A 19,855-nucleotide genomic window follows, 5' to 3' on the forward strand; every position below is an offset into this window, starting at 1 on the left:
TAATAAAGGCATTTCTACCAATGCCAATCATTAACTGTTCTGAACAGAGAATTTCAGAGTTAACTACCTACGGAACTGAAAGGTTAACTTTTATGTGTTAGAGGCAGGGTTTGAACTAGGTTATTCTGACTGAAGCCCGCTCTCTATCTCCTATAATATACTAACTCACTCAAAGTTTTCTAAGGAAATAATGTCCCAGTGGGCTGTCAGTAGGTGAGTATTCCCATTCTGATCTTGTAGAACAGACAAAAAAGAGGGAAAAATTAAAAAGGAAAATAAAATAATAATTAATGTTTTTCTTTCCTTCATAATCTAGTCACTATCATTTCAGATCGAAACATTCTATTTTTGCATCATTATGATATTGTAGGCAAGGCAACTAGTACATCCTAAATTTAGAAAGCTATGGTCATATGAACGTATGTCTCCAAAAACGAGAGACAAGCTTGCCTCAGAAACTGTAGTTAATTCTGAGTAGCAGTAGCTATAAGAAAGCCTTCTGCAGAGAAGTCAAAGTGGCTAGGTGTAAAGAAGCAATATAAAGCCACAGCATAGTCCTGGATTCCAATTCCATGTTGGCCATCTAAAGTCTAAAGTAAGATCTAAAGTAAGATCACTTCCATCAAATGATCAGACTAACAAACTAACTTTTTCCTATAATTGTGGATTAGATGTTAGCTCTACTAACAAAGAGTATACAACCTTGGTCGTGAAAAAATTAAAGTTGTCTAACCCCGTTTCAGGAAACTGGAGTGGGGACAGAAAGGGAGGTTACCCTGGAACCCCCAGGTTCATGCCCAACTCTTGATTTGGGGTTTTCTTGGCAAAGATACTGAAGTGGTTTCCCGTTTCCCTCTCCAGCCCATTTTATGGATGAGGAAAGTGAGGCAAACAAAATTAAGTGATTTGCACAGAGTCACATAGCAAGTATCTGGGTTCAACACACTATCCATTGTTCTACCTAGCTGCCCACGTTGTTCTAGTGGATCTCAAGTTACCATCATTTTTCAATCTTTTTATGACAAGTATTTTGGTAAAATACCTTTAAAGCTTATGCCAGGGTTTGGATTTGGAGGTCTGAGTGATAAAGAATATCCATCCCTGGGTTACATGCAGTGAGCTTGAAGTTCCCCAAGGAAGCTGGTATCAACAGAAAAGTAGAAACTCTGGCATTCCAGACTTTCCACCCTTGAAGAACAGGGGAGGAGGAGGCTACAGATGTCTATTCCTCATCCCTTTGAGTCACACAAATACAGGCCTTACTGTCATATCTGCCCTCACCACTCCCCATCACCACAAGCTGGTATTAAGGGTCTCTCAACTTGTCTTCTTGAGTTGCCATTTTTTCCAGACATACTGGATCCAGAGTATACAGGAGGTACTGAATATGCCAATGACAAAGCTAGCCCTAACCTGACATAATTTGTTCTTTGCACTTCAAGTTAGATTCCCTGTGTGTCCTTGTGAGTCAAGACAAGCCCCATAAAGTCTGCATTACAAAGAGAAACTATGCAGCTTGGACCCTTGCAGATAAGCAAATCAGCCTATCTTCATGGTCTAGTGATTCCCAAGGGAAAAGAATGCTGCTTTTGCCATGGCCTCTCCTCCCTTTCAGGAGGGGATTAATCCTTTCCCCACCCCTAGCTGCCGTTTTCCTCCTACCCTGCCACTCCTATTTAGAAGGAGATTTCTGTCCCTCCTCCTTCCTTTGCTGCAATTTCATAAGTATGCAAGTTTCTGTGTGGATTGTGGACTCCTTGCCCCTGTGTAGGGATTCCATATGCACATGCATTTCTCTTGTAATAAATCCAGTTGTATCACATGTCTCATGAACTTGTGATATTGGTTTTGGTGAACACTGGGGACACAAAGATTCATGCACATTTTCATGATTCTTAAAAGAGAACAGTCATGGGAATAGTGAAACAAGCTTTGGATTTTGATTCAGGACTTTCACTACTGGTATGACCTATGTTAACATCTCTCAGCTTCATTTTTTGTCATTTATAAGTTTGTCCTGGAATCTCCATTTTGTGGAAGGATACAGGAGAGCCTACTTACCTTCATTCCCCTCCTAGACCTATTCCTCACTTCCTTTGGACTTCAATACTGTGACCATAGGTCATATAACCTTTATTTTCTATTCCACTTACCCAGTCCTACTTCTCAGTTCACTTCTGTAAATTCTCTCCTTCTACTAAAACTGTAACCTCCTTAAAGGCAAGAGCTATCTTCATTTTTGCTTGTATTTGTATCTCCAACACTTAGCACAACGCTGGCCCATAATGAGCACTCAATAATGCTTATTGCCTTCCTTCTTGAATGTAGTTATTATCATTGCTATTGTGAAGAGTAATAAAAGAGGGAACCTGATTAGATCTCTGAGCTTCCTTCTGACTCTAAATTGTATGATCCCATTATTCCTTGGAAGCTTGAAGAGCACCTAAATTCCTTCCCCAAACTACTGTGACTCTGTTTTTTATGGATCATTATGGATGCCTCCTTATCTCAGAGTCAGAATACCATTGGGTGGTGTTAAGCATTTTGACATAGATGACCTAATTTCTCCTCTATACTGGATCCTGATCTTCCAATGAAGTAGCACAACTGCTCCTCCAAGAAATATTCCAGCTTTCTGTCCTCTGTACTTGTCTTTCTTTTAACCATACCCCATAAGTCATTTTCTACTTCTGGTCAGTTCCGTTCTCCACTCTGCATGCCAAGACCCATTTTTTCACCATGTATTACCTCCAGACAAACAGCCAAATAGCTAGATCCCATCCTAAAACAGAGAAAGAAATCCATTGTTTTGGTAATTCAGCATTTCTAGGCAATATTAGTAGATAGTAAATAATTAAACTTCAAAAATTCCATTCATGAGTCTACATTGTATTTTTCTGATTATAAAATCTAGTCTGGTTTCTGCCTACTTCTTAAATACTCTACCTACCCTACTTAAATATCCTAGCAATTATCTATCATATGGGTGAGACAGAAGACACCTACATCTCAATAGACTTGCCAACTACCATAGAGGTCTTTTATTCTTGTTATTCAGTTCTCCTGTCATGTTTGACTCTTTAAGACCCTGTGGACCATAGCACACCAAAACTATCCACTGGGTTTTCTTGACAAAGATAATGGAATGGTTTGCCATTTCCTTCTCTTGGATCAAGGCAAACAAAGCTTAAGTGACTTGCCCAGGGTCACACAGCCTGTAAATGTAAAGGATGGATTTAAATTTGGGTCTTCCTGACTCCAGTCTCAGCACCACAGAGGTTATTAGCCAGGTATAAATGCACTGTAGACTACCACCACACTTTCAATAAACTGCCCCAGTATGGTAACTGCCTTTGTTTGTTGGCCAGAGACCTACGCAGAAGTGGCATAACAGAAATATCAGAGCCTTCTCAATAACAAACAAATTCAGTAGCCATCTGAGGAAAGTTTTCTGTTATCATGAGGATCCAACTAGTCTTCCACTGACAGGATTGCAGGTTTGATGCCAGATGGCTCAAGGGCCATTCATAAACTATCAATATCTGTATATCCATGAGGGAAATATGGTCCAATAATGCCTTTGCTAATTCCCTACAGCTCTGCTTGGAGATATAGCCCAGGTATTCTTGTGTTCTCTTTAAATTTATTATCATTTTCATGTAAATTTTGAGTCAATAGCATCTAAACATGGAGACTACATATTCCAATAAGTTCATTTTTTCAGATAAGGAAACTGAGACCCAGAGAAGACCAAGATAAACAGGTAGCAGAATCAGAATTCAAACCCAGGTTCAATTAAATTCTATGTTCTTTTCCATTATATCTCATTGCCTCCAAATGCTAGAAGCAGTAAAGATACACTAATTTTCAAGAATGAAAGTTATTGGTAGTCTCTTATAAGTTCTTACTTAGGATCTAAAAGATCCTACTTTAGATCTTACTTTAGACTTTCATGCCCTCCATTTCCTTGGTCACTTGCTTCATTTCTTCTCTGATTGGCTCAGGTTCTGTCACTGAAGCTTAGCACTGGTATTTCTGTTTTCCTGTTTAACTCTGGCGGCTCTTACTTGAGAAGGGCTGGAGAACTTGCTGAGGCTGAGCCCTGTGAATTATATTGATTCTTGAAGCTCAGACGTGCCTGACTTACCTGGGCTATTCTTGGTAGTTTCTGTGTCTGCATGGCTCTGACAGCATCAGCTGCATGAGATCCATATACCATGCCTTGGAACAGTCTCTGTAGTGTACTTTCCCTTCATTTTCAGGTCCACAGTGCCTATCTGTATCAGTCTCTGTAGATGTTGCTACACCCTGAGGAGGAACTCAATAGGTTTTTCTCCTTCTTGCTGCTCAGTATTAAGAGATAAAATTAGCATAATGTGTTCTGATTCTCTTCCTCAAACATCTGAGCTAAATTTTGTTTACATTCTTGCCAAGTAACTTATGGCTTTGCCTCTATGATACTCTCCACTGCTTTGCAGCTGTCCCGTTTAGGCTATCTGACAGTCTTATCCCTTTGTCTACCTCAGGGGCCTTCTAGTGTCTCAGTGGTACTTTTGCCAGCCCAACCCAAATCGCCAAGGATTATTCTTCTGAAAGGGGGCCACATTTCACGTCCAAAATAGATGACTGTTTTGGGCCTATGGTAATTGCATGTCAACCACAGAGAGTAAGACCTCCACCTTATTCATAGATAAGAGTGGAGTTCTTGGGTTTGCTGTAATTGTGATATGCTATCTGAATGTTCCTTTGATTAGAAGGGCTCCTACTTCTTTAAGAAATTCCTCATCCTCAGAGGATAAACAAGCCTGAAATTCCCAGGAATAACTTCCTACTGTATATCTCTATGGTCAAAATTGGTCAAATATTGAAGCTCTGGGTTCTTGAAAATTCCACGCTGCTCCTCACACAGGGCATTTTACATGAATAGGGAGAGAGTCCCATACTAATGGGTTTTGGAACAAAGGTTACAAATACAATAAACACAATCTGTGAGCAGACCGAGCTGCCTGAATGGGACCCAACCACTTGTGTAACTCATCTCATCCTCTCCCTTTCCCTCTCTTTCTCCTTCTTTTCTCCAAAGGAAGGTCAATGTTGATGGCCAGAAGCTGCCCACTAAATTTGGGGTTTACTGGCTGGATTTCTTTCTCTCTCTCTTTCTTTCTCTCTCTCTGTTTCTTTTTTTCTCTTTTTTCCTTCCTTTTTCTTTCTTTTTTTCTTTCTCCTTCCTTCCTTCTTTCCTTCCTTCCTTCCTTCCTTTCTTCCTTCCCCTCTTCCTTCTTTTCTTTCTTTCTTTCCTTCTTTCTATCTCAAAATCTTAAACCCAGTTCACTCTGAAGCTCATAGATTGAACCACAATAGGTCCCTGCTCAAGTTCCACTTAATGGCTGTATTTTGAGTCCCCCTGGCTTAGAGTGAATGTCAGTGGTAACTATTTCTCTTTGAAACAGCAACCCTGAGGGTCTTCCCCTCCCAGCTTGATTTGTTTTTTATTTTTCCTTTTAATTACCAGTACCATCCCTTGACTCATTTCCTAAAGAGGTTTATTCACTGAATGGGCATTACCTAACTCAAAATGAGATCCTGAAAAGGCCTTACTCTAAAAAAGCCAGGGTCTCCAAGGTCTCCCATTGCATCCTGCGCCATCTCCAGTCATCTTGACGAATATCTGGCCACTGAGCAAGAATGGCTCTGGACGAGAAAGTGAGGCTGGTGATCTTGCATAATGCTCCCTCACTCAAATCAAAGTCAACTGCAAGTCATGTCATCATTTCCCTGATGTCATGGTCCTCTTCGAAAATGAAGGACAAACACAACAAATACAGTAGTGAAAGAGACTAGTTTGCTCAGAGAATGAAGTAGGGTCTCATTTCATATATTACAAGAAATGTTTTTCAACTGTCAATGTCAGTGCCCAATGTTTTGATGAAAAATTTCTTATTAAAAAATACTCCTTAAAATCAAGCTTATTGTAAAGAAAGTGGTCACTGCCTGCAGTAAAACAGTTTTAAAGCTTTAGATGGAACACTGAGAAAAAATTCTGTAATGTCTGAATGAAAAGTTACATCATCACAAGCAAAAAGAATAGCCAATAAAAACCCAAATTAATTATAAATGATCTTCTTTTCCCAAATTCAAAAGACTTTGCCGCAGATATCGGATTAACTTTGTGCCTCTATATAACAATTCATCTAAAAATAAATATGAAACAGTTGGTCCTACTTTGTATGAAATTTTCAAAAAGGCATTGGTGTTTATGTGAAAGTTCTTAAATACATCCTGTTGAATCAGAGGAATAATAATTAAATGGTTCTGTCTTCTCCATTTTGAGCTATAGTATACTTAATAATAACCTAAAATTATATTGGTCTGCAAAGTACTTTTCCTTGAAACCCTATGAGCTAGGCTCATATAGGCTCCTTATAATTGTCATCATTTTACAGATTAGTGAACTAGAACTTAAAGAGGTTAAGTGATTTGCCCAATGTCATACATGGAACCAATAAGAAAGCAGAATTAGACCAGGAATCAATATTTCTAGATATTCAGTCCACTACTGTCTTCCCATTGTTAAGGGTATATGAAAAAATAATAACGATACTACATATACAGACACAAGGCTCTAAGAATCTTTTGGAAAATTCGTAATAGTTATAATAGAATATTGGGGGTGTAAGGAGCAAGTAAATATTTTCAACAACTGTATTAATAGCATAGCCAGTGGTCTTGCAATTGGCATATGATATGACAAGGCTTCCTCCACAATAGGGATTAGTTTTCCTTAAAGGGGCAGCTAGGTGGTGCAGTGGATAGAGCACCAGTGCAGGAGTCAGGAGGACATGAGTTCAAATCTCACCTCAGACACTTGACACTCACTAGCTGTGTGACCTTGGGCAAGTCACTTAACCCCAATTGCCTCATCCTGGGTCATCTCCAGTCATCCTGATGAATATGTGGTCACTGGATTCAGATGGCTCTGGAGGAGAAGTGAGGCTGGTGACCTGCACAGCCCTCCCTCACTCAAAACAAAGTCAAGTGCAAGTCATGTCATCATTTCTCTGATGGCATGGTCTTCTTCAGCAATGAAGGACGAACATACTGAACATACTGAGTTTTTCTTAAAAGGCAACAAAGTTGTTCTTAGGATTAGATTGGCTGCTGCCTCCTTTGACTAAGCTTTTTGGACAGCTAAGGACATGAAAAGACCCATCCGTTTGGTGATCAGGGTCCCTCTGACTTGGTGGATTTCTGAAGACCAAGAGTCATTATATGCTGCCCCTTCTGACTTACTGATCTCCACATGAAGATGAGGGGAGCCTAGTGCAGTAAAATTAAGTGCTACTTCATCTTTGTTATAGATCCTTGCTATGTCAAGGCAAAGTAAAACTCCTTTTGTTGACAGTTCAATGACTTATGCCTCCTTTTGTCTCAACATTGAACTAACAGGGCGCTAGTGTTATGCTTACGTCAAACAATGTGGAAGCTGTGGTAAAAAAAAAAAAAATTACCTTTTCGCATTTATACATTGTAGATCTTTCAGGTAAATTCTCTCATATTCAAGAATAAAATTTCTGATATTGATCTCTCTGCTTGCAAGAATTCTAGCAACACTTCAAATGCAAGCCTCATTTCTATTAATACTTTTATAGAGCACTGTAAATCAGAACTTCTGGTTCTTATACAATATTTCCACTGAATTCTTCATTTGCTATGTCAAAAATGGAAAGGATAGAAGAGATAAGTACCAAAGGCTATCTTTAAAAATATGAACATTTCTTCTTGAATTAAGATAAGTATCCTTTTAGACTGTAAACCAAAAAGAGAGGCACTGTTTCTTATGGTTTGATTATCACTCTACTAATACCTTGCACAATCTTCTATGCTCAGTAGCTGATGGATAAATAAAACAATCAAATATTGCATGGCTTTTAATCATTTAATTAAAGTCTCTCAGTCAACCTAAAGTCCCACATTGCCTAAATATCAGTTGTAATGATAGGAATGAGAGAGAATACAAAGTGTATGACATAATAATAATCAATAACTTTGGTCTATTATCATTTTTGCACCAGATGGTGATTTCAATGGTATAGGGAAGGCATGATACAATAAGGACCCTTACCAATACCAGTTGACACCAAATCTGCAATTTACAAGATGAAATAGTTGCCTGGCACTGAGAGATTAAGTGAGTTACCCAGATATACACTTAAATGAGATAAAGTATGCAAAACACTTTCCAAACTTAAAGGTGCTATAAATATGCATATGTGTGTGTATAAAATTAGAATAGTTATACTTAGAGAATCCTAAAGAATCAACTAAAAATCCTAGTGGAAATAATTAACACCTTTAGCAAAATTACAGAATATAAGCCCACATAAATCATCAGCTATATATTACCAACAAGTCCATCAGTGAGACTAAAAAAAATTCCAGTTACAATAACTGTAGACAATATAAAATACTTGGGAGTCTACCTGCCAAGACAAACCCAGGAGCTATATGAACACAATTACAAAACACTTTTCAACCAAATAAAGTCAGATCTAAACAATTAGAAATATATCAATTGCTCATGAGTAGACTGAGCTGATATAATAAAATGGCAATTCTACCTAAATTAATCTACTTATTCAGTGACATTCCAATCAAACTACCAAAAATTATTTTTAATAGGTAGAAAAAATAATAACAAAATTCATTTGGAAGAACAAAAAGGTCAAGAATATAAAGGGAATCAATGAAAAAAATGTGAAAGAAGGTGCCCTAGTAGTATCAGATCTCAAACAGTATTATAAAGCATCAACTATCGAAACAATCGGGTACTGGCTAAGAAATACAGTGGTGGATCAGTGGACTAAATTAGGTATATTACAGTAACTGATCATAGTAATATAATGTATGATAAATCCAAAGACCTGTGCTTTTAGAACAAAAGCTCACTATGTGATAAAAAGAGATAGAAAGCATTACAAAATGTAAAACATACAACTTTGATTATATAAAATTTGAAAAGTTTTTGCACAAACAAAATCAATGCTACCAAAATTTGAAGGAAAACAAGAAAATGGGGAAAATTTTTTTTAAAGCATGTGTCTCTGACAAAGGCCTCATTTCTCAAATACATAGGGAACAGAGACAAATCTATAAGAATACAAATCATTCCTTAGTTGGCAAATGGCCAAAGGATATGAACAGGCAGTTTTCAGACAGAAACAATCAAAACTATCTATAGTCATATGAAAACATTCTCTATTCTCTAAATCACAACTATCAGACTGGCTAATATGACAGAAAAGGAAAATGATAAATATTGAAGGGATGTAGGGAAACTGGGTTACTAATACACTGTTGGTGGAGTTGTGAGCTGATCCAACCATTCTGGAGAGCAATTTGGAGTTCTGCCTAAAGGACTAAAAGCTGTGCATACTATTTGGCCCAGTAATACCACTACTATATCTGTATCCCTAAGAGATTAAAAGAAAGGAAAAGGACCCATATATGCAAAACTATAGCAACTCTTTTTGTGGTGGCAAAGAATTGAAAACTAATGAACTGACCATCAATTAGGGAATGGCTGAACAAGTTGTGGTATAAGATTATAATGGAATATTATAGTGTTATAAGAAATGATGAGCAGGATACTTTCAGAAAAATTGGGAAAGGCATACAGAATGAAATTAACAGAACCAAGAGAGCATTGTACATAATAACAGCAAAACTGTAAAATGAACAAGTGTTAACAATTTAGCTATTCCCAGCAATATAATAATCCAAGACAATCCCAAAGGATTCATGCTGGTATCTGAATACAGATTGAAACACTCCATTTTTTCCTTCCTTCCTTCCTTCCTTCCTTCCTTCCTTCCTTCCTTCCTTCCTTCCTTCCTTCCTTCCTTCCTTCCTTCCTTCCTTCCTGATCATAGTAATGTAATGTCCCATAAATACAAAGACCCAAGCTTACTCACTATTTGATAAAAAGAGATAGAAAGCATTACAAAATGTAAAACAGATAACTTTGATTATATAAAATTTGAAAAGTTTTTGCACAAACAAAATCAATGCTACCAAAATTAGAAGGAAAGCAAGAAAATGGGGGAAATTTTTTTTAAAGTGTATGTCTCTGACAAAGGCCTCATTTCTCAAATACATAGGGAACACAGACAAATTTATAAGAATACAAATCATTCCTCAGTTATGTACATATTGGATAACATGTTTTACATATTTCCACATATATAATTTATATCAGACTGCTTGATGTTCTAGGGAATGGAGAGGGCAGGGAGGAAGGAAAGTATATAATTTGAAACTCAGAGCTTTAAAAAAATGAAGGTCAATTGTTTTTTACATGAAATTGGGGAGGGGGAATAAAATATTATTTTTTTAATAAATGAAAAGAATTAGAATGGTTAAATGCCTTGTCTGTGACCACATAATTAGTAACACACTATAGTGAAAAACAAAAGACTGCCTTGGGAGTCAGAGGATTTGGATTCAAATCCTGCCTTTGACACTTACTACCTCCCTGGGTCTCAGTTTCTTCATCTTCAAAATAAGAGCTTGACTAATTGGCCTCTGAGTTTCTTTCCAATTTTACATCCACGATCCTAAGCTTTAGAGTCTGGGTTTGAATTCAGTTCACATGTTTCAGTTTGGTATAAACACAACTAATGAACATACAAGCATTGCTCCCTTTCCTGGAACCAAAAGTAGCAATGAAACCCACTATGTAGTATTCTCATAGATCTTTTCTAAAGACCAGCAGATGAAAGTGATTAACAATAGAGTGTGCTTTGTCCTTAACTATTCAACTAGGAAAAAATAAAAAACAGTGATATGAAGGATATTATCTTTTACTTTAAGGGAGAAAGAGTTGTGGGTAGCCTAATTATGCTGCATTTAGAAAAAAGGAACACTTCCCTATATATCTTGTATTGACAGATGGCACAAAGGTGGAAGATCTCAACAGCCTAGAAAGACAGGCTGCATTTAAACAGATGGAATTTAATGAAGATAAGTGTAAAGTCCTACACTTGGGTTCAGAAAACCCGTAACTTTTGAATATGAAATAAGGGAAGCTTGACTAAGAACAATTGATAAGACAAGGTTCTTAGAGCTTTTGATTTTTATGGCATGGGTAGAATTACTATCTTGGTTTATTTCCAATTTACTTATTTTTAGTTTTCAACATTCACTTCCATAAGTTTTAAATTTTCTTTCCCTCCCTTCCCTCTCCCTCCCCAAGACAGCATGCAATCTGATATAGGTAGAATTACTATCTTGATAAGTAGAGAACTATGCTTTTTAAAAAAATGAATCTTAATCCTCCTCCTACAGTAGAAAAGGTAGTCGAAAGTGAAAGTTATCTCTGCCCAATCCTTATGAAAGTGGAAGTAACTTCTGATAGTTGCTATGGAATACTGAACGTTGTAGGCACTTCTTTCAATCTCCTCTATTGCTTTTCTCCATTCCTCTTTTGATCTACTTCTACCCTAGGTCTTGGTTCAGCAAACCAGCCCATAGCCCACATTAATTTTCCTCTTAGAATACAGATTTCTCATATTGACAAGTGAAACAGTAGCATGAGAGCCAAGATGCTACGTCATTGCACCGCTGCCTCAACAGCACTAATCAAGAGCTCCATATTGCTGCAATGGTTACAGACTTTTCCCTTTACTCTAAAAAATATTTATTCTTCTCTGTTGTTATTTTTCCTTTGTTCTGGAAGAGGACTCATAACATCATGAGGGTGATGTCTTGACTTGCAAGTAAATTGAATTTAAATGAGGTAGAGTTGTACAAAGTCATCAGTTTCACTCTGTCTTCCAAAGTCATTAGAGTCCAGTGCCAAAGCACAGGTCAAGAAGACTGTTAATGGCCCAGGATGCAGTAGAATCTTTTTTGGCCATTTTAAACTAAGGTCTTTTCCCAGGTCTTGGTTTCTCTGAGGCAGTAGTCTTTCTGTACTTAATGGCTAGGCAAAAATTAAGACAGAAGATGACCTAGTTTGACATCACAAAAGAATCAGTCTTGGAGGAGAAGATCTTCAGAGTTTCTGGGCAGAAAAGAAAACAATTTCTATTTATACTCAGAGTCATCAAAACCCAAACAATGGCCAAGACAGGCTTGGGCTGGGATGTATTATTGACCAATCAATGAAAGACAGAGTGATTTGGTTTGAAAAGCATAGTCAAGTAGTTCCATTTGAAAGTAGCTCCTTTTTAAAAAAATAATATTTTATTTTTCCAGTTACATTTAAAAACTATTTTAAAAATTCATTCATTTTTAAAACTTTGAGTTCTAAATTCTCTCCTATCCTCCCTTTCCACCCTTCCTCTTTGAGAAGGCAAACAATGGGTTATACATGTGTAGTCATGCAAAACATATCCATAGTTGTCACGTTGTGAAAGAAAACATAGACAAAAAAAAAAAAACCTCAAGAAAAAAATAAAATAGAAAAAAGTATGTTTCAGTATGCATTCAGACACCACCAGTTGCTTCTTTGGGGATGGATAATATTTTTAATCATAATTCCTTCGAAGTTGTCTTGGATCTTGCACTGCTGAGAACAGCTGAGTAATTCACAGCCAATCATCTTACAATATAACTTTTACTTTGTACACAGTACATTTCACTTTATATTAGCTCATGTAAGTCTTTGCAGGTTTCTCTGAGAGCATCCTGCTCACTGTTTCCTGTAAAATAATAGTATTTCATTATATGATCACATACCACAATTTATTCAGCCTTTCCCCAATTGAGGGGTATCTCCTCAATTTCCAATTCTTTGTCCCCGGAAAAGAGCTGCTATCAATAGTTCTGTACATATAGATCCTTTTCCTTTTTGTTTTCTTCATCTCTTTGGGCATATAATCCTAGTAGAGGTATTGCTAGGTCAAAGGATATGCATGGTTTTATAGCCCTTTGGGAATAATTCCAAATTGCTCTACAGAATGGTTGAATCAGTTTACAACTCCACCAACAATGCATCAATGTCTCATTTTTCCCACATCCCTCCAACATTTGTGATTTACCTTTGCTGTTCTACTTGCCAATCTAATAGATATGAGGTAGCACTTCAGAATTGTTTTAATTTGCATTTCTCTAATCAATAGTGAGTTAGAGTATTTTTTTCTTATTACTTGAGATAGCTTTCATTGATTCATCAGAAAACATATCTTTTAGTCATTTACCAATTGCAGAATGACTCATTTTTATAAATTTGATCAGATCTCTATATATTTGAGAAATGAGGTCTTTCTCAGAGAAACTGGCTTCTAAATTTTCAATTACTATTGCTAACTGTATTTTTCTCCATCCTATTCTCTTCATTTATTCTATTCTCTCTCTCTCTTCTTTCATCCTGTCCCTCCTCAAAAATATTTTTCTTCTGGCACTCAACTCCCCCAATCTGCCATCCCTTCTATCACCCTCCCTTCTCTTCTCCTTTTCTCCCCTACTTTTCTGTAGGGTGAGATAGATTTCTATATCCAACTGAGTGTGTATGTTATTCCGTTTTTGAGCCAATTCTGATGAGGTTCACTCAGTCTCCCTCACCTGCACCTTTTCTCCTCCACTGTAAAAGCTTTTTCTTGCCTCTTTCATGTGAAATAATTTACCCCATTCTACTTCTTCCTTTCTCTTTCTCCCAATACATTCCTCTCTTACCCACTAATTTTATTGTTTAGCTATCATTCCTTAATATTCAACTCACACCTGTGCCCTCTGTCTTATATATTCTGTCTAACCACTCTAAAATAAGAAAGGTCTTATGAGTACAAATATCTTCCCATGTATGAATGTAAACAGTTTAACTTAATAAGACCCTTATGAATTCTCTTTCTGTTTATCTTCTTTTGAGTCTTGTATTTGAAAGTCAGATTTTCTATCCAGTTCTGACCTTGTTTCAAGAATGCTTGAAATTCTTCTATCTCATTGAATATCCTTTTTTTCCCTTCATGGATTATATACTCAGTTTTTCTGGGTGGGTGATTTTTGGTTGTAATCCTAGCTCCTTTGACCTCTGGAATATCATATTCCAAAATCTGATCCTTTAATGTAGAAGCTGATAAATACTGTGTTATCCTAACTGTGGCTCCACAATAATTGAATTATTTCTTTCTGACTGCTTGCAATATTTTCTACTTGGGAATTCTGGAATTTGGCTACAATATTTCTTGGAGTTTTCATTTTGAGATCTCTTTTGACTAGTGGATTCTTTCAATTTCTGTTTTATCTTCTGCTTCTAGAATATCCAGATATTTTCCCTTGATAGTTTCTTGAAAAATGATGCCGAGGCTGTTCTTTTGATTATGGTTTTCAGGTAGTCCAATAATTTTAAAATTATCTCTCCTGGATCTATTTTCCAGGTCAGTTGCTTTTCCATTAAAATATTTTCACATTGTCTTCTATTTTTTCATTCTTTTGATATTGTTTTACTGTTTTTTGATTTCTCATAAAATCATTAGCTTCCATTTGCTCCATTCTAATTTTTAAGGAATTATTTTCCTCAGTGAGCTTTGGACCTCCTTTTCCATTTGACCAATGCTACTTTTTAAAGGGTGCTTTCTTTTCTCAGTGAATTTTTGTACCTCTTTTTCAATTTGGCAAACTCTGCTTTTTAAATTCTACCATTTGACCTAGTTTATTTTTTAAGGTAGTGATAAAATAAAAAAATAGGGAAAAAATCTAGACTGCAAATCTAGGTGAAGTATGTGATCAAAATTTATATACCTTTGAATAGAGCACCCAAAGGTTGTGACTCCCAAGGTGGACAGGGAGACAAAAGTAGAAAGAAAAGAATAAGGAGGAGGAGCAGGATAAGGAAAAGAAGTAACAGTAGCAATGCCCAACTCCAACTGGCTGTTTACATCCCCAGGAGGCAGCTACTCCTCACAGATTGCTAGTTGCCCTTCGTAATGTCCTGACTTGCTAGTGAAGAAGATATAGGTGATGCAGATCTGTCCAAGATCATGAGTCTAACTCTTTCTTCTAGAGTCATTTGAGTCCAGTGCTGACATAAATCAAGAAAACTCCTTCTGTTATTACTTTTAGAACTGTTTGTTCTTTTATGTTACTGCTTTTATTTTGTTTTATTTTAGTTAGAAGAGAGAGGAACAAAAAATTATTGAAAGTGGTTTCTTGGCTTCTGTCATATACTGCTTCCATACATGTGGCTCAAACCAGATTTTTCATTCTCATTTCATTGGAATAAGGGAGAGAGCCTCAGATAACTGGGATGATTCTGCCCCATATTCCCAAACTAGAGAAATTTCTGTACCTCACACATGTGTTCTCTATTTGTTTTGCCGGCTCTCTCACATTAGCCATTGCTTAACACTGTATAATTTTGTGACATGACACTTAAAAACAAAAACAGATCTACCGGATCTGATCTATTACCTATCTCATCTATCTGATCTACTCATTCTCCTCCCTATAAATCTTATACCATTCAGCTCCTTCAAGGAGCTACATGATGCCTACTTAATTGTTCCAAAGGCAGCCCACAGTACAATGGCTAGCAAGACTGGTGGTGAGAAGAAGCAGCAACTGTGAATTGCCATCCTTCATCTCCCCTTTTCACAGTCTGAAGTGCTGGGGTTGGAAGCTCAATTCCGTGTGGGCGGTCTCGGGCGGGTAAAGGTGGGAACTTCTAAATCTTAGAGTTCTCACGAGGCCGCCCAGGAAATGACTGGGAATCGAGGTGAACCGAGCTATCTCGTGTATTTCCGCCTCTTCCCATGAGAAACGTGATGGGAGAGAGCTCTCCCCGCCCTCAAGATTGTTGCGGATCTGGGCACACCTAACAGGCACGGTATTCAGATGCAAACTATGCGGCTGGAGAGTTTTAATTGGAGTCAGGAAAGCCTGAAAGCTCTCTTGGGCGGAGGGGCCACGTGTGAGGACAGAAGGCTCCGCTTTTCCTCTCTCCGCTCTTCCCTCCCCCTCTCTCCCCACTTACACTTCTACTTCCAATCTCTTATTGTAAGATCTTTGCCTCCTTGGGAGATTCTTCGCTCCCTCCTAAGGAAGAATTCCCCTGCACTTGTAACCAGAACCCTGAATAAAGCTCAACCCTTGTTCGACTCTGGAACGTCCTTTCTCTCATACGAGCATCCGGCTTGGCCAGCTGAAGACCTCGGGAGGTGAGGTAAGAAGACTCGGGTAGCCCACAGGCCTCTAGGCCTGGCACTGAAGACCATCAAATGTTCTGTTAAAAACTCTGACAGTGTCTTTTGTTATTGTCTCTATTTCCCTATGCTCCTCTGCAGGGTTTTTTGCTTTCTATTTCACTGTAATAAAAGATTCACTTCTTTAATTTCTTTTTTGAATCCTCTAAATCTCATAACTTCTGTTAAGGTTGGGAGCAGAGTCACTCAATCAGGGATGTGCTGCTGGTAAATAAAATTTTAACAACTGGTTATCCAAACCGTATGGCACACACTTTTAAGTTTAATCTTCATTAATAATATGTCCTATTGTTTTCTTACATCTAAGCAATCAAGAAAACAACAAATCAAACCCTGATTTTCAGTATTTGTTAATATCTGAGGTGTGCGTGCTCACATTGAAAAATTTAACAATTTCATCTGAGCTGGCTCCAGCACACCCCTGCCTCCTATGTAATACTGGGAAATACAGGCTTTGATTATTTCATACATATGGATGACTTGGATACCAAACTTAGTTGAAAGAGTTTTTGTTATTCTGTTGAAATTTCCTATAATAAAGTGATGCCACTCACTGAAGGTGGAGGTGCATTTAGCCTTACTGGGGAAATCCTTGTGATGCTACAGAAGGTCAATTCCATGTAGGGTTCATTCTTTGAAAGGCAATTGGGGTTAATTGACTTGCCTAAGGTCACACAGCTAATCAGTGTCAAGTATCTGAAGTGATCTAACTTGCTACTTTCAACCCTAATAGAATTCTCACCCTGCCCTTGAAGTTAGTCATCTACAAACCTTACTCCATTCAGGATTGCTCAGACTGATAAACTGATACAGTTGGGAAACTTTCAGATAAGCAGAACATCCTTCTTCCATAGTCTGGCAGTTCCCAAAGGAGTGGAGTCCTGCCTTCCAGCTCCCTCTCATATTTCCTTCTCCTTCCCATGGCTCTCCTATTTGGGGATGGATTGCCTTTCTCTCTTCCCATGAGACTTCTTTTTCTGTTGCAACCCTTAAATACCCAAGGTTTTGCCTGCGTCATTGGCCTCTTTGATATTCTCTACAAGAGGGGACCCAGCATGTAGCCCTTTCTGCTTTCTCTTGAAATAAAATAAATTACTATTCAAGTCTTTTGGAGTTGTGACTATTGGTTGACACCATAACCTATTATTATTCCCATTTTATAGATGATGAGACTGAGGTGAACAGAGGTTAAGTAACCTGTCCAGGATCACACAGCTAGTAAGTGCAAGAGACCAGATTTGAACTCAGGCCTACCTGACTTCAGGCTAAGAGAATATATACATAATAAATGAAAGGCAACTTCAGAAGGAAGGCTGGGGGAGAGGACATGGGGAGAAAAGTAGAGTAAGGGCAGAAAACATTGATGTAAAAGTCAGGAGGTGATCTGAGTCTTGAAGGAAATCAGGGAAGCTAAGAGAAGGCAATGAGAAGGGTGACCATTTCAGGCACATGAGACAGTGCAAAGGCACAGAGATAGAAGAAGGAGTGTTGTATGCAAGGAAAAACAAGGAGGCCAGTGCAGCTGGATCATACAGTATGTGTGTGGGGGGTGGGGAGGGGGAAGCCACAATATGTAAGAAAGACTGGAAAGATAGGATGGAACCAGGTTATGAAAGTCTTTAAATATCAAACAGAAATAGCTGAGCGGAGGATGGGTTACAGAGGGGAAAGACTTGAGGAAGAGGTAGTCTGGCACTTGAACTAGGGTTCTGACTGTATGAATGGTAAAAATGACTTAGACATGAGAAATGGAAGTAGAAGTGACAAGATTTGACAATGGAATATAGATGGGAGTGAAAGTGAGGATGGCAATGAGGTTTGAAGTGTGATATCATCAGCAGTAAGAGTAAGATTTGGAAAGAGAAAGGTTTTGTGTGGAAAATAATGAGTTTTGGTTGAATGTGTTGAGTTTAAGATGTCCATGAGACATCCAATTCAAGATTTCCAAAAGATAATTGGTTGTGAAGGACATTTGATTATGTAGCACAGGAGAGACTTTTCATCTACATCAGGTTTCATTGGCATAGATGATAATTAAAGCCACTGGAGCTGATAAGATGAAGTGAGACAATGCAAAGCAAAAACAGGAGGGTACCCAGGAGGGACATCAAGTTACAGGTCATGGAATAGATACAGAACCTCCAAGAGAATAAGTGCCATGGAGTTTCTTAATTTTACAACATTCTGAGCCATATTTCAGGTCACTCCCCTGATTTTTAGAAGCCAGCCAGTGACAAAGCAGGAAGCTTCAGTGTAGGGGGGCAATGTGGGAGAGCAGTATTAGCATTTGCAGAATGAGGGCCCATATGTGGTTAATGGAGATACTGTTAAGGAATGTTAAGGGGTCCCCTGAGCTTGTCTTTTTAGTTGCCATATTTTCCAGAAACACTGGACCCAGAAGAGTATGCAGGAGGCCCTGAATGTGTCCAGGATGAACTCCCTACCTCCCACCCTCCCCATCCCTCCAGCTGACATAATTTGTTCTTTGAATCCCAAACTGGATTCCTTTGGGAATCAAGACAGGTGTCAGTCAGTCTGCACTAGACTGGGAAACTGCTTGTGCAGCTGGACCCTTGCAGATAAGCATGTCATTGTATCTTCATGGTCCAACAGTTCTCAAGGGAAAAAGAATGCTGCTTTTGCCCTCACCTTGCTCCTCCCCTTCAGGAAGGGTTTTATTGCTTTCCCACCTTTACTGCACTTTTCCCACCTCCCATGCCATGCCCCTTTTTGGTGGAGATTTGTGTTTCTTCCTCCTTCCTTTATTGTACTGTTAGAAATATGCAAACTTCTATATGGATTCTGAACTCTTCAGCTTCCACATTCCTCTTGTAATAAACCTAGTCTTCACTTAAGTTTTGTGAAGTTGTGATTTTCTGTTGATTATACTGTTGCTTTTTAGGAAAGTTATTGCATGCAGGCATGAGAGCAACTCTGGGCTGTTAGCATGGATATCACGACTCTTGATGCACTCATGTATTTCATATCCTTTGAGGTGACTGAATGACATACTCTATTTTTCAGAAAGTCAGCACAAGAGCCTTGTAAAGTCCTTTTATATACAGTTCTTCAAGCATCAGATATGCTTTATACCAGTATCACATGAAAAGGATAAACAGTGCTTAAATTTGGTTGTAGGATTTGGTGGTGGCTAAGGATTTCCTAATTTGGCTGAGAGTTATGGGTTTGGAATTGTGGGGTCCTTGTGGTGTCTTAGAACTTGAGAAAATGAAACATAGAATGAAGCCGTGAGGACTTCCTTCCACATCAGACTTGAGGTTTGTGTAGCCTTATATAAAACTGATTCCCTGAGGTGTATCTGCTGAAAGAGAAACTCAGAATCTGACCCCACATTTCAGTGACCTCTTGCTATGATTATTATATGGTTTAAATTATAGCTTTGGATTTGCTTGAAAATACCTGAGTTTGAATTTGAATCTTGATTTTTGCCAGTTTCAAGCTTTATGATCTCAACCATTTAACCACAATGACATGTTTCTGTAATAGGGCTTCAAACCAAATCTGGGGCAATTTTATGTTGATACAAATGCAGATCACTATCAATGACTTTTAACTGGTAGAGAGAATACTACACATGACATGATGTGGAGGATCTTTGTGAAGTTAGGAAATAATGCCATTTATTCTTCTGTGAA

General features: G+C 38.0%; 1 long non-coding RNA gene across 2 annotated transcripts in view; it reads right to left on the minus strand.

Moving 5' to 3' along the window:
- Positions 1 to 19,855, minus strand: part of LOC140512521 (uncharacterized) — a 24,433-nt gene continuing 4,578 nt past the window's right edge. Inside the window, exons 3-4 of one of the 2 annotated variants that reach the window (XR_011969786.1) lie at positions 3,942 to 4,102; positions 1 to 2,782 (exon numbers count right to left, since the gene is read on the minus strand). This is a non-coding gene — a long non-coding RNA (uncharacterized lncRNA). The remainder of the gene's footprint in view (positions 2,783 to 3,941; positions 4,103 to 19,855) is intronic. The other variant, XR_011969787.1, reaches the window with a different exon arrangement.

The sequence above is a fragment of the Notamacropus eugenii genome, chromosome 6 (assembly GCF_028372415.1).
Source record: "Notamacropus eugenii isolate mMacEug1 chromosome 6, mMacEug1.pri_v2, whole genome shotgun sequence".
In the NCBI taxonomy this organism is placed as follows: Eukaryota; Metazoa; Chordata; class Mammalia; order Diprotodontia; family Macropodidae; genus Notamacropus; species Notamacropus eugenii.